Source organism: Chiloscyllium punctatum, chromosome 36, assembly GCF_047496795.1.
Source record: "Chiloscyllium punctatum isolate Juve2018m chromosome 36, sChiPun1.3, whole genome shotgun sequence".
NCBI lineage: Eukaryota > Metazoa > Chordata > Chondrichthyes > Orectolobiformes > Hemiscylliidae > Chiloscyllium > Chiloscyllium punctatum.
The window spans coordinates 64,339,005-64,352,309 of NC_092774.1; the positions used below are offsets into that span (position 1 = coordinate 64,339,005).

A 13,305-nucleotide genomic window follows, 5' to 3' on the forward strand; every position below is an offset into this window, starting at 1 on the left:
GGCTATGCTTTCTTCGCTGGCGATTTTAAATAACTTCCTGTTGGTTGCATTATCGCTCAAACTTCACAAAACCCGTCTCAATAAAGACCCGTTTTCTCATGTCTGGGAATTGATTGCCATGCAGGAAACTCGGGTTCTGAACAAACAACGTATCAGACTCACAACGTCAGCTCTGTTTACCTTTCAACAGATGCTGCTCGACCTGTTGGCTTTCTGCAGTATTCTCTGTGTTTATTAGGCACAAGTGCTGCTTTTCATTCAAGAACTTCAATCCCTGTCCTCTGGTAACTGACTCTGGTCAGTGGCAATTGGTTCTTCTGATCATTAATCTGCCCATTCCCACCGCTTCTTCTCCCATCATGACCAACAGCCCCAGGAAATCTCCAGTTATCCTTATTTGCTCCAAAGCGAACATTCTCAACATTGGGAATGTCTCCCCAAAATGGAAATTCCTCATCCCTGGACATGAGGCAAGGCGTACAATTGGGAAGAGATTTTGGCAAAATATTGTCAGTTAGGCAATGGAAAAATGTTCAAATGTTCATGAAGCAAAACAGAAATCCCAGTCTCCAGCTTTGTGAACCTTTAGAAACACTTTGGGAAGCGGATTTGGAGGAGAATGAAAGATGACCGGTCCGACAGTCCAGACACCGTCCCCTTGTTGAAGAGGCCGGGAGGTTGACTCTGATGTTCTCGGCACACGAACTGATCTGAGACATTTAAAGAATTGTCGTTCCTGCACATCAGGAATTCAAACCCCTTCTCGCCTCCGAGCCAATGGGAGAACTCGGGAACAGGCAAAACACTGAAAGGCTCGAAGGGCGACGGCCCCGGAGTAAGAAAGCTAGTTCCTCGTGACATGGATGTGTCTGCAGACTGTCCCCGGTTTCTCCAGAATGCATCTCCCAGGCTTGATTATGGAAATGTTAAACTGATAGACGACAATTGTAATTCTAGGCGGGGAGGCTGAATTATAAAATCACTAAGCGATGGTGCCGCCCACGTCTGCGCCTGTCTCTGTGAGGCAATTGGTCAGCGTGTTCGGCTGTTAACTGAAAGGTTGGTGGTTCGAGCCCACTCAGGGGCGGGGCGTTCGCTGCTCTCCTTTGGCTTCGAAGCTGTGCGCTTTTAATGGGGTCAGGAAAATGTTCCCCAAACGGAAATCTTCTCCACACAGGGGTTGCGAATTGACTTAATGTCTAACCTAAGGGACTGCGTATGCTGAGAAGACGAGACCCAAACAGAAAATCAACAGGTTTGACAGTACCTGTCGGAGAAAACAAAATTCTGAAATGTTGCCTCTGATTCTCTTTCCACAGATGTTGCCTGACCTGCTGAGTTCCTCCTGCAATTTCTCACTGAAAGTTCATTTCATCTTTTCGGGAGAAACACCTAAATATCTGCAAACGCCATGTGCCGATATTTAACCCTTTCGAATCACTGCGAAGTGATTGGAGTCAAACAAACTCTGCGATGATTCATTCTTTCTCAGCTCCACAGGCAGACAGATCTGGGAAGTCAAGCTGTCAGTGTGGTTCTGTATTCGTGGACCGAGTGGTTGATGCGATAGACTTGAAATCCATTGCGGCTTCCCCACGCAGGTGTGAACCCTTCCGAGTACAAAATGAGAAATGTCGTCGAAAAGAAAGGGAGTTTGCTCCCCGGCTTCTTCTTTAAGATTCAAATCAGTGGGGGGGGAAAAATATTTCACTCAAATTGGGACTGGTGGGAATCTGCAACCCACTGCCTGTTCGGGTGGAACAAGCAGATACCCGCAGAGCTTCTTTTGAGGCGATGAGCAAAGTGTTTGGAAATGAGACTAGAACAGTGAGGTGCTTGAAATCGTGATCGAAATGAAGCAGGCACCTGAGGACAAGGGTGTTTCCTTTGCCAGTGAAAGGTACTGCTTCACAAAGTCGGGCCTGTGGAAGGGAATCAGTGACGGTGATTACCTTTGGTTGTTCACATTGTGAATGTTCCCATTGCTGCGCATGTCCGTGTTAACGTCAGAACTCTGCAGCATGGTGGCGTGAGATACGCACAGGGCCTGGCGCACCAAACTCCACCGACCTGTTTGAAATGCAGCTCACAGCTTGTTCACACACCCCAATTAATCTTTCTCATTGTCCTGAAGCCGGCATACGGTTTGAATTCCCAACCTGCGGGAATGAGAATCCTTTCACTGTCTCGCGTCAGTAAATGTCCCTGAGAACATCTGAGTCAACTCACAGCGCAGTCAGATGAGGGGAAGCTGAAATAGCCCCACATGCTGCTCACGGGCACATTTTATTCTCCCCAACTCAACGCCTCAACCACTGCGGCTCCTGGCAGTGGAAAAGAAACAATCACCAAAAACCAGTCTAAGCTCTGTGAATCTTCAGAAAATCAGCAAACGTTCATCCCTTCGGATTTTCTGTCCTAGGCTGACAGCGATGGGTTTTGTCACTCTTTTGTAGGACATTGCAAGTGGATGTTTTGCAGAAAAGCACCACAATGCCATCTGATTAATCAGGACCTGGATGTTTTCGGTCTTTGAATGTCAGTGTTGTGCTGCAGAACTTTGTTGTTGCCAGTTTCTAATACTTATCTTCCCAGTTCCCTGTATCACTTGTCGAAAATGTTTAATTTGTGTCTTGTAATCCTTTCACTGTCTGCTAATGAGGATAGTGTTTCCATGTTTTACCTAAATTATCTTGACCTTGCATACCTCAAGCCTCAAGCTAATTTCACGAGAAACCCTCTCCAGTTCAAAAGCCAACTGTTAATGATGGCTCTGTTCCTTGTCACGTGTCCAATTTCAGATCGATGTTGTTGATGTCCCTTCTACTCCTTCAGATCCAGGTTTCGCTCACAGGGCTAGAACAGAACTGTCACTAAATACATTTACCAATCTACGTTCATCCTATCGATTGTATTAGCATCATCAACACTTCTCATCAAAATAACTCGAGAGACTTTCATCACAATTTTCTGTGAACAGTTCTACATTAGCTTTGCTGAATGAACCCCAAATTTCTTGAAGTGGCTCCTTATTTTCGGTCCTGATTATTAATCTCTCTACGCATGGGAATGGATCCTTCCCACCCGCTGTATCTCTCATCAATGTGTGTAGTTCAATTCGATCTCCCATCAGCCTCCTCTGTCCTGATCAAATCCAGGGGAACAGGAAACGTTGGGGCTATGGCGCGGACAGGACAAGCCCAATACTCACCTTTCCTGTTAGAACTATTCCATGAGAAAGTTTAGACCTCAACTTTGGGCGTGTAGTTGTGGCCGAACACTTAAGGTGTTGGCGTAGAGATCATTTGGGGCTCCCCGCCCAGGGTGGTAACCTGCTGGCTATGCTTTCTTCGCTGGCGATTTTAAATAACTTCCTGTTGGTTGCATTATCGCTCAAACTTCACAAATCCCGTCTCAATAAAGACCCGTTTTCTCATGTCTGGGAATTGATTGCCATGCAGGAAACTCGGGTTCTGAACAAACAACGTATCAGACTCACAACGTCAGCTCTGTTTACCTATCCACAGATGCTGCTCGACCTGTTGGCTTTCTGCAGTATTCTCTGTGTTTATTAGGCACAAGTGCTGCTTTTCATTCAAGAACTTCAATCCCTGTCCTCTGGTAACTGACTCTGGTCAGTGGCAATTGGTTCTTCTGATCATTAATCTGCCCATTCCCACCGCTTCTTCTCCCATCATGACCAACAGCCCCAGGAAATCTCCAGTTATCCTTGTTTGCTCCAAAGCGAACATTCTCAACCTTGGGAATGTCTCCCCAAAATGGAAATTCCTCATCCCTGGACATGAGGCAAGGCGTACAATTGGGAAGAGATTTTGGCAAAATATTGTCAGTTAGGCAATGGAAAAATGTTCAAATGTTCATGAAGCAAAACAGAAATCCCAGTCTCCAGCTTTGTGAACCTTTAGAAACACTTTGCGAAGCGGATTTAGAGGAGAATGAAAGATGACCGGTCCGATTGAGCAGAGACAGTCCAGACACCGTCCCCTTTTTGAAGAGGCCGGGAGGTTGACTCTGATGTTCTCGGCACATGAACTGATCTGAGACATTGAAAGAATTGTCGTTCCTGCACATCAGGAATTCAAACTCCTTCTCGCCTCCGATCCAATGAGAGAACTCGCGAACAGGCAAAACGCTGAAAGGCTGGAAGGGCGACGGCCCCGGAGTAAGAAAGCTAGTTCCTCGTGACATGGATGTGTCTGCAGACAGCCCCCGGTATCTCCAGAATGCATCTCCCAGGCTTGATTATGGAAAAGTAAAACAGATAGACGACAATTGTAATTCTTGGCGTTGAGGCTGAATTATATAATCACTAAGCGATAGCGCCGCCCTCAGCAGCGCCTGTCTCTGTGGCGCAATTGGTCAGCGCGTTCGGCTGTTAATCGAATGGTTGGTCGTTCAAGCCCACCCAGGGGCGGGGTGTTCGATGCCCTTCTTTGGCTTCGAAGCTGTGCGTTTTTAATGGGGTCAGGAAAATGTTCCCCAAACGGAAATCTTCTCCACAAAGGGGTTTCTGAATTGAATTAATGTCTAACGTAAGGGACTGCATATGCTGAGAAGACGAGACCCAAAGAGAAACTCGGCAGGTTTGACAGTACCTGTCGGAGAAAACAAAATTCTGAAATGTTGCCTCTGATTCTCTTACCACAGATGTTGCCTGACCTGCTGAGTTCCTCCTGCAATTTCTCACTGAAAGTTCATTTCATCTTTTGGGGTGAAACACCTAAATGTCTGCAAACATCATGGGCAGATATTTAACCCTTTCGAATCACTGTGAAGTGATTGGAGTCAAACAAACTCTGCGATGATTCACTCTTTCTCAGCTCCACAGGCAGACAGACCTGGGAAGTCAAGCTGTCAGTGTGGTTCTGTATTCGTGGGCCGAGTGGTTAATAGGATGGACTTGAAATCCATTGCGGTTTCCCCACGCAGGTGTGAACCCTGCCGAGTACAAAATGAGAAATGTCGTCGAAAAGAACGGGAGCTTGCTCCCCGGCTTCTTCTTTAAGATTCAAATCAGTGGAGGGGGAAAAATATTTCACTCAAATTGGGACTGGTGGGAATCTGCAACCCACTGCCTGTTCGGGTGGAACAAGCAGATACCCGCAGAGCTTCTTTTGAGGCGATGAGCAAAGTGTTTGGAAATGAGACTAGAACAGTGAGGTGCTTGAAATCGTGATCGAAATGAAGCAGGCACCTGAGGACAAGGGTGTTTCCTTTGCCAGTGAAAGATACTGCTTCACAAAGTTGGGCCTGTGGAAGGGAATCAGTGACGGTGATTATCTTTGGTTGTTCACCTTGTGAATGTTCCCATTGCTGCGCATGTCCGTGTTGGCGTCAGAACTCTGCAGCATGGTGGCGTTAGATGCGCACAGGGCCGGGGCGCAATGGATGATGCATCTGAGTCCACCTCCCTGTTTGAAATGCAGCTCACAGCTTCTTCACACACACCAATTAATCTTTCTCATTGTTCTGAAGCCGGCATACGGTTTGAATTCCCGACCTGCGGGAATGAGAATCCTTTCACTGTCTCGAGTCAGTAAATGTCCCTGACAACATCTGAGTCAACTCACAGCGCAGTCAGATGAGGGGAAGCTGAAATAGCCCCACACGCTGCTCACGGGCAAATTTTATTCTCCCCAACTCAACGCCTCAACCACTGCGGCTCCTGGCAGTGGAAAAGAAACAATCACCAAAACCCAGTCTGAGCTCTGTGAACTTCAGGAAATCAGCAAACGTTCATCCCTTCGGATTTTCTATCCTGGGCTGACAGGGATGTGTTTTGTCCCTCTTTTGTGGGACATTGCAAGTGGATGTTTTCCAGAAAAGCGCCACAATGCAATCTGATTAATCAGGACCTGGATGTTTTCCGTCTTTGAATGTAAGTGTTGTGCTCCAGAACTTTGCTGTTCACAGTTTATAATACTTATCTTCCCAGTCCCCTGAATCACTTGTCGAAAATGTTTAATTTGTGTCTTGTCATCCTTTCACTGTCTGCTAATGAGGATAGCGTTTCCGTGTTTTACCTAAATTATTTTGACCTTGCATAGTTAATTTCACGAGAAACCTTCTCCAGTTCAAAAGCCAACTGTCAATGGTGGCTCTGTTTCTTGTCACGTGTCCAATTTCAGATCGATGTTGTTGATGTCCCTTCTACTCCTTCAGATCCAGGTTTCGCTCACAGGGCTAGAATAGAACTGTCACCAAATACATTTACCAATCTACGTTCATCCTATCGATTGTATTAGCATCATCAACACTTCTCATCAAAATAACTCGAGAGACTTTCATCACAATTTTCATCACACTTTCATCACAGTTCTACATTAGCTTTGCTGAATGAACCCCCAATTTCTTGAAGTCGCTCCTTATTTTCGGTCCTGATTATTAATCTCTCTACGCATGGGAATGGATCCTTCCCACCCGCTGTATCTCTCATCAATGTGTGTAGTTCAATTCGATCTCATCTCTCCACAATGAATGTCCCAGGCTTTATTACAGAAAAGTAAGACTTATAGACGACAAATGTAATTCTTGGCGGTGAGGCTGAATTATGAATTCACTAATATCCTACCCTTCGCGATGGTGCAGCCGGCGAAGTCACATTTCTCTATCGCACCGTTGGGCTGTGCGTTCAGCAGTTTACCGGGAGGTTGGTGATTCAACCCCGCACAGGGGTGGTGTATTTGCTGCTCTCCCTCCAACTGCGAAGTTGTCTGCTTTTCATGGGGTCAGGCAAACAATTTCCAGAATAGGTGCTTCTCATTCTGTTTCGCTGCTGTCGTTTGTCCCATGTCCAGGAACCGGGCCCTCTCCAATGGCAGAAAATTTAACCTTTTTGTTTCGAAACTTTTCTCTGACACCTGAGTGACCAGTGACAAGCATTTCCCTCCTCAACAGAGAACAGGAGAAGACCACGCAGACCTCCACGAGTGTGTCATCTCAACTGTGCACATTGGGCCAGTATATCAATGTGAAATATTCATGTTAGTTTTTTGGGAAGGAAATGAGAAGGCGAGGTACAGAACAGAGCGCCCTTAGACGGGAAAGCTGCAAAAGACGACATTACGTGAATAGGAGAGAATAGGACATGGCGGATTTCAGGCCCTAAAGACATGGAACTCGATATTGAAGACCGGGGGTGCTGTAGGGTCTTCAAGTGGAAAATGAGGCTTTGTTCTTCCATCTGGAGCTGAGCTTTGCTGGAACACTGCTGCATGCCTGATACAGAGATGTTGGCCAGGGAACAGGGTGGTGTGTTAAAGTGGCGGGCAACCAGAAGCTCAGAGCCTTTTTTTGCGGACAGAACCGAGATATTCTGCGAAGCAGTCACCCAGTTTATGCTTCATGCTACTTTGGGGAAACCACACTGTGAGCAACGAATGCAGTCGACTAGGTTGTGGCAAATGTGCAGGTAAAGTGCTGCTTCACCTGGAAGGTATGTTCGAGCCCCTGGATATTCAGGAGGGAGCAGGTAAATGGGCAGGTGTTACACATTCGGCGGTTACAGGGGAAAGTGCCTTGGGACAATGGGAGGTGGGTGTGGGGTGTTGAGAGTGAAGAAAGAGTGGACCCAATGTGTAAGCCCTGCCCATTACCCTCCTCTCATATTTACATCCGTGAAGTTGAAAGAACTTTCCAAAGAATAATTCAGTCCCACGTGACTCACGAACTAATTCATATTCATGTTCCTGGGCCAGCATCATTATTGTGTCACAGCAGCTGCAGGCCATCACCGGGGGCTCGACTAGAAGCCCCCGGGACAGTTTATCAAAGAAACCTCCCTGTGGGTCAGGGCAACCCTGCATCGGGAAGCACTGGGATGGTCAATCACTACCAGTTAACATGGGGAACACATCTCCACATTATGCAGCCTCGAGGCAAACTTCCCTTCCTTCTACTTAAAGTTCAAGAGCCCTCAAACCGAAATTCCCTAGGTACGTTCAGAAGAATTTTTCCAGGTGTTCGCAAAGTATATCTATGAGCACTTTGTTAAAGTTTGATTTTTGAGAGTGTTGAAACTTAGTGCTTTTGAGCGAAATCACAGTTCGAAAAAACAGAATGTGGGAATTTAGACAGAGTTTATGTTTGCGCATCGGCGATATGTCTGCGGGTGCGTGATCGGAGCATAAACCAGAAGGGAAACCATCTCTCCTAAACACTCAATATCCTCTTTCGCAGCTTTCCCGTATAGCGGCGCTCTGTTCTGCACTTCGCCTTCTCATCTGCTTCCCAAAACACTTGGACAATGAGAAGCAGCTGTTATGGAAACTCTTTGCCACTTGCAATTCTTAGAGCAATGTCAAATGTATTTCACACTGAGCAAGTCTCAGCTCGTTCAAGAGGTGGGGTGCGTACGGGCGATGGGGTGCGCCTGGTTTCTAGCTCGTTGGTCTAGGGGTATGAATCTCGCTTTGACTCTTCTACTTTTCCGACTTGCCAGAGATCCGGTGCATGAGGAATGTCAGCAATGAAGCGAGATTGGAAAATTGGGACTGCCCTCCACGGAGAACAGAGGCCTTGCAAATCATGAGAGGCCGAGACAAAGGAAATAATGTTGTGAAAATGCTCCCACGCTACAAAGGATCCACAACGATTCGGCAGAGTTTAAATGTCAGGTGGGAAAGAAGTAAAAGTGACATTAGGAAGAACGTTTTCGTACAGGGAGTGGTGAGGGTCAGTAAGTCCCTGTCTGACATTGACAAAGAGGAAGATTCAATGGACCCGAAAGGGAATTCGGTGGTCACGTTCAGTTGTACAGATTTACACGGAAAAGGCAAAAGAATTATACGAATTGAGTCACACGTTTACTTACGGTGTAGAACCAGCAGAGCGAAGGTGGGCCGCATGGCCTCCGTCTGCGCTGTGACACATGTTGTGATTCAGTGTGAGCTGAATATGTCACGAAACACTGGCCCAATTTACACAATTGAGGGGAAGTGCTTGTGGAGATTTGAGTTGTTTCCCGCCGGTCTGCTCTGAACTGAATCCTAACACCTCTTCTCTGAAATGGGAATGAGCTGGGGAAGTTGAAACAATTCGAATTCGAATCCCTACAGTGTAGAAACAGGCCCTCCTGCTCAACAAGTCCTTATCAACCCTCCGAAGAGTAACCCGCCCAGACCCGACATTTACTTCGGACTGATGCGCCCAACCTCCCGACCTCTGGGCACTAAGGGGCAGTTGAGCATGGTCAGTCCACCTAACCTGCACATCTTTCGACTGTGGAAGGAAACCGGAGCACCGCAGGAAACCCACGCAGATACGGGGAGATTGAACAAACTCCACTCAAACAAGCCGCACAAGGGTAGGACCGAATTCAGGTCCCGTTATGAGACAGCAGGGTTAACCACTGAACCACAAAGCCACATTATTTGCGGTCGTATTCATTCCCTGCAATAATTCCCCTCTCCGGTTCAGACGTGAATGACAGGACGATCAGCCTTTCGAAAGCAGCATCACCACACAGACACAGTTCCCATGATGAGGACACATATCACCGATTGGGAATCATCTCGGAGAGATACAAGTGACAGAGAGTCACATGGAAATGATGGACTGAACGGCTTCAGGCTGCGGCGGAATGACGTCACGCGTTGATGCCGTCCCTCTCCCTGTCTCTGGGACAGAGCGGCTGAGGGAGAAACAATGGCTCATTTTCAACTTCATCTGGGACAGTTGGGGCTCAGATGTTCACTGCTGCCCGTTCGCAGCAAAGAAACAGACGCCCGTGTTAGAAAAGTCTTTCTGCAGGATTGCTGTGTGAAGACGAATTCTGAACACCGAGCAGGCTGCACACAAATACACTCATATGAATTTACCTGAGGGACCAGTTTCCGGTGTCCATTTCTCTCTGTCCCACCATCACAGCATCTTTCTGTTTCTTTGATGACAGACCTTTGTAATGTAGTTAAAACTTGCCCATTTCCTATGCATTAGTGGAACTGACGTCTCCCATCCAAAGTGATTGTGAGAGAGCAGAAGAGCGAAGGGGCTCTGCCCTCCCCCAGAACAGTTTGCAATTAGAAACAATATGGTTTAATTATCCGCCAATGGAGAGAGTCCAGTTACTGGGAACGGGACAAACAGCAGCGTCCTGGGTGCAGGGAGACGGAATGAGAAGCAAATGTTGTGGAATCTCTTTGCTGCTTGCGATTCTTGGAGCAACTCAAACGTATTTCACACTGAGCAAGTCTCAGCTGCTTCAGGGGAGGGCGCTTGGAGCGTCCGGGGTCAAGGCAGCTCGCGCCTTGCTCGGCCTGTGGCTCGTTGGTCTAGTGGTATGATTCTCGCTTCGGGCCTTCAGTGGGGTGAACTTGCGAGAGATCCCGGGTTCGAATCCCGGACGAGCCCTCGTTTCTTAAGTTGCCTTGTGCAGAAACGCCGTGGTGATTTTCTCAAAAAGCACATTTATTAAACGAGATCGGACTGTCTGAAGTAGGGATGAGGTCGAGCTCCCATTACAGCGAACAGGATAAAAGGAAACACTTGCTCAAAGTGAAAACAAGCATTGCACGTACTTCGCCCGCGCAGTCCGACTCTGAATGAATCCTCCAGCTGCATTATTGCACAATTGTGAACGTGAAATTTCAGGAAGCGGGGAAGTGAAGTGATAGGAGACAGCGCTGAACAGGTTGACGTTAATGGTGCCGTGTATGAGGATTGTCAGCAATGCAGGTACATTGGAAAGATGGGACAGTTCTCCTTGGAGAACAGTAGGTTGAAAGCTGGCCTGATTGACGTTTTTCAAGTCATGAGGGTCTAGACACAGGAATAATGTAGTGCAAATGCTCCCACGCCTGAAAGGATCGACAACGATTCAGCAGAGTTTTAAAATCACGAGGAAAAGAAGTAAAAGTGACATTAGGAAGAACGTTTTCGTACAGGGAGTGATCAGGGTCAGTAGGTGACGCAAACTTCAAACAATTATGTTCCTGAACCCATAGGACAGACGGATGGGAGTGGAAGACAAGAAGAAAGAGAGACACAGAGTGAGCGAGAAAAAGGTGAAGTGTCAGAAAAACAGAAGTTAAGGAAAAACATAGAGAGACTGAGGAAGGGATACAATTCCAGTGGGTCCCAGCTTTCTCTGTGGTTTCATATACTCCTTCTCATCCATGAGAGACAGGCCCTGCTCCTAGAATCTACGTCAGTCTGGATGGTTCAGGGACGGTGTTTAGCACACTTGCTTTCATTTTTCACACCATTGAGTGTTGGAGTTGGGACGTCATGTTGAGGTTGTACAGGATGTTGATGAGGCCACTTTTAGTGTACTGAGTACAGTCCTGGTCGTCCTGTTATAGGAAGAATACTATTGGAGAGGGTTTGGAAAAGCTTTTCCAGGATGTTGCCAGGATTGAAGTGTTCAGGTTATATGGAGAGGCTTGGACCTTTTTCACTGGAGCGTAGGAGGTTGAGGGTAACCTTGTAGAAATTTATAAAATCATGAAGGTTGTAGGTAAAGTGATTAGCAAAAGTCTGTTCCTTAGTGAAGGAGAATTAAAAACTAGGGGACTTTTTTTAAGGTGAGAGGAGAGAGATTTTAAAAGGAACCTGAGGGATAATGTTTTTACACAGACGTTAGTTTGTGAGTGAATGAACTTCCAGAAGTGATAGACGCAAGTGTAGTTACAACATTTAAAAAACATTTGGATGGTGTAATGAAGGTGTAGGTGTGTAGTGTACCTTTTGACAGAGAGGAAACGAGCAAGGACTGACTGAAAGCACAAAGCGTGCTGAACAATTTAAAAATGTAACGTTTGGTTGAAACAAATAGCTGAAGTTGTGTTGCCATGGAACAAAAACAAATTCCAATTCGGCCAATCAGTTTAAAGTATGCCCCGATACCAAATTCCTATCGAACTTGAATTTTACAGTTTGGAATGACACCAAACCAATGAAATGATCTGATGTTTTCGGGTATAAAACCAGACATTTTGAACAGTTAGAGGGGAAACAGCAAAGACAACCAAGCAAGCCGTTAATAGCATTTTAAGTGTGGAACCACCAGCTTTTGTGGGAGTGCATTCCTCAGAAACATTTTGGAGGAATACTGTATAAATTTGAGACTGAAAACAGTTTTCCCACTGAATGTTAAACAGACACTGAGAATGTAAAACATTATAAATTGAACTTGCCAACATGAACCAAACTTTGCAGAGAAAGGAAATTTCCTGGGACGGAAGAGGTTGATAGCAGTCAATAATTGTCAGATTATTTGATGAAGATAACAGCTGATATGGGGTGATTACTGGGGATCCCAGAAGATTCGTATAGAACGTAAAAAATGTTTAATTAGGTTTGAAACATTGTTTTGTGTTTTGATTGATAAGGTTTATCTAAAGGAAGAAATATGCTAACTTTAAAAAAATCAAGGTTAAGGAGGGACAGATTGATTGTTTGAGGACAGATAAAAAGACATTTATTGACATTGAGGTGGGAGTAGAGCTCAGAGTGATACAATTCTAAAATTTCACTCTGTGAATGAATGGAAAACTGATTAAAGATTGGCTCCTGGTCTTATAATTCACCAATTAAAATTGCTGGTTTGACAACTCTTGTCATTATAGAATCCCTACAGTGTGGGAGCAGGCCATTCGGCCCATCGAGTCCACACTGACCCTTCGAAAAGCATCCCACCCCATAACACATCTCTGCACACTGTGGGGCAATTTAGCACGGCCAATCCACCCTAACCTGCCCATCTTTGCGACCATGGGCGGAACCTGGAGCACTGAAAGGAGGGGAAAGGAATGTGCAAATCCCACACCAACAGTCGCCAGATGGTGGGATCGAATCCGGTTCCTTGCAGTGTGAGGCAACAGCGCTAACCACTGAACCAGCGAAACGGCTGATCTGTAAAACATTGAGAATAGCTAAAATGTTGTATTTAGAAACATCAATAACGTCTGAAAGCATATTCAATTGCTTTAAAAAAAACTGCAGACATCTTTCTGAAACTTGCAGTTAAGCCACAGTTGAGAACAGGCTGTGAGGGAGGAATGACCTATTCCTAGTCTTGTGAAATTGGTTCAGAATATGTAGAAATAGAGTCATAGAATTGCAGAGCACAGAAACAAACCTTTTGGTCCATGCCGACCACATATCTGAAATAAATCTAGTGGTCTGTATGCCAGTATTTGGCTCATCTCTCTCAACCCTTCCTATTCATATACAGGCCTTTCCAGAACCCATCCAGAAGCCTTTCACATGTTGTAAATGTACCAGCCTTGACACACGGCCTCTGGCAGCTCATTCCATACACGTACTACGCTCTGCGTGAAAATT

General features: G+C 46.1%; 1 protein-coding gene and 1 non-coding gene across 2 annotated transcripts in view; both read left to right on the forward strand.

Moving 5' to 3' along the window:
* Positions 1 to 13,305, forward strand: part of LOC140460597 (uncharacterized) — a 621,333-nt gene that overhangs the window by 495,047 nt on the left and 112,981 nt on the right. The window lies entirely within an intron of this gene.
* trnap-cgg (transfer RNA proline (anticodon CGG)) lies at positions 10,282 to 10,371 on the forward strand. Its single transcript is given in 2 exon segments — positions 10,282 to 10,317; positions 10,336 to 10,371. It is a non-coding gene; the product is annotated as a tRNA-Pro (tRNA).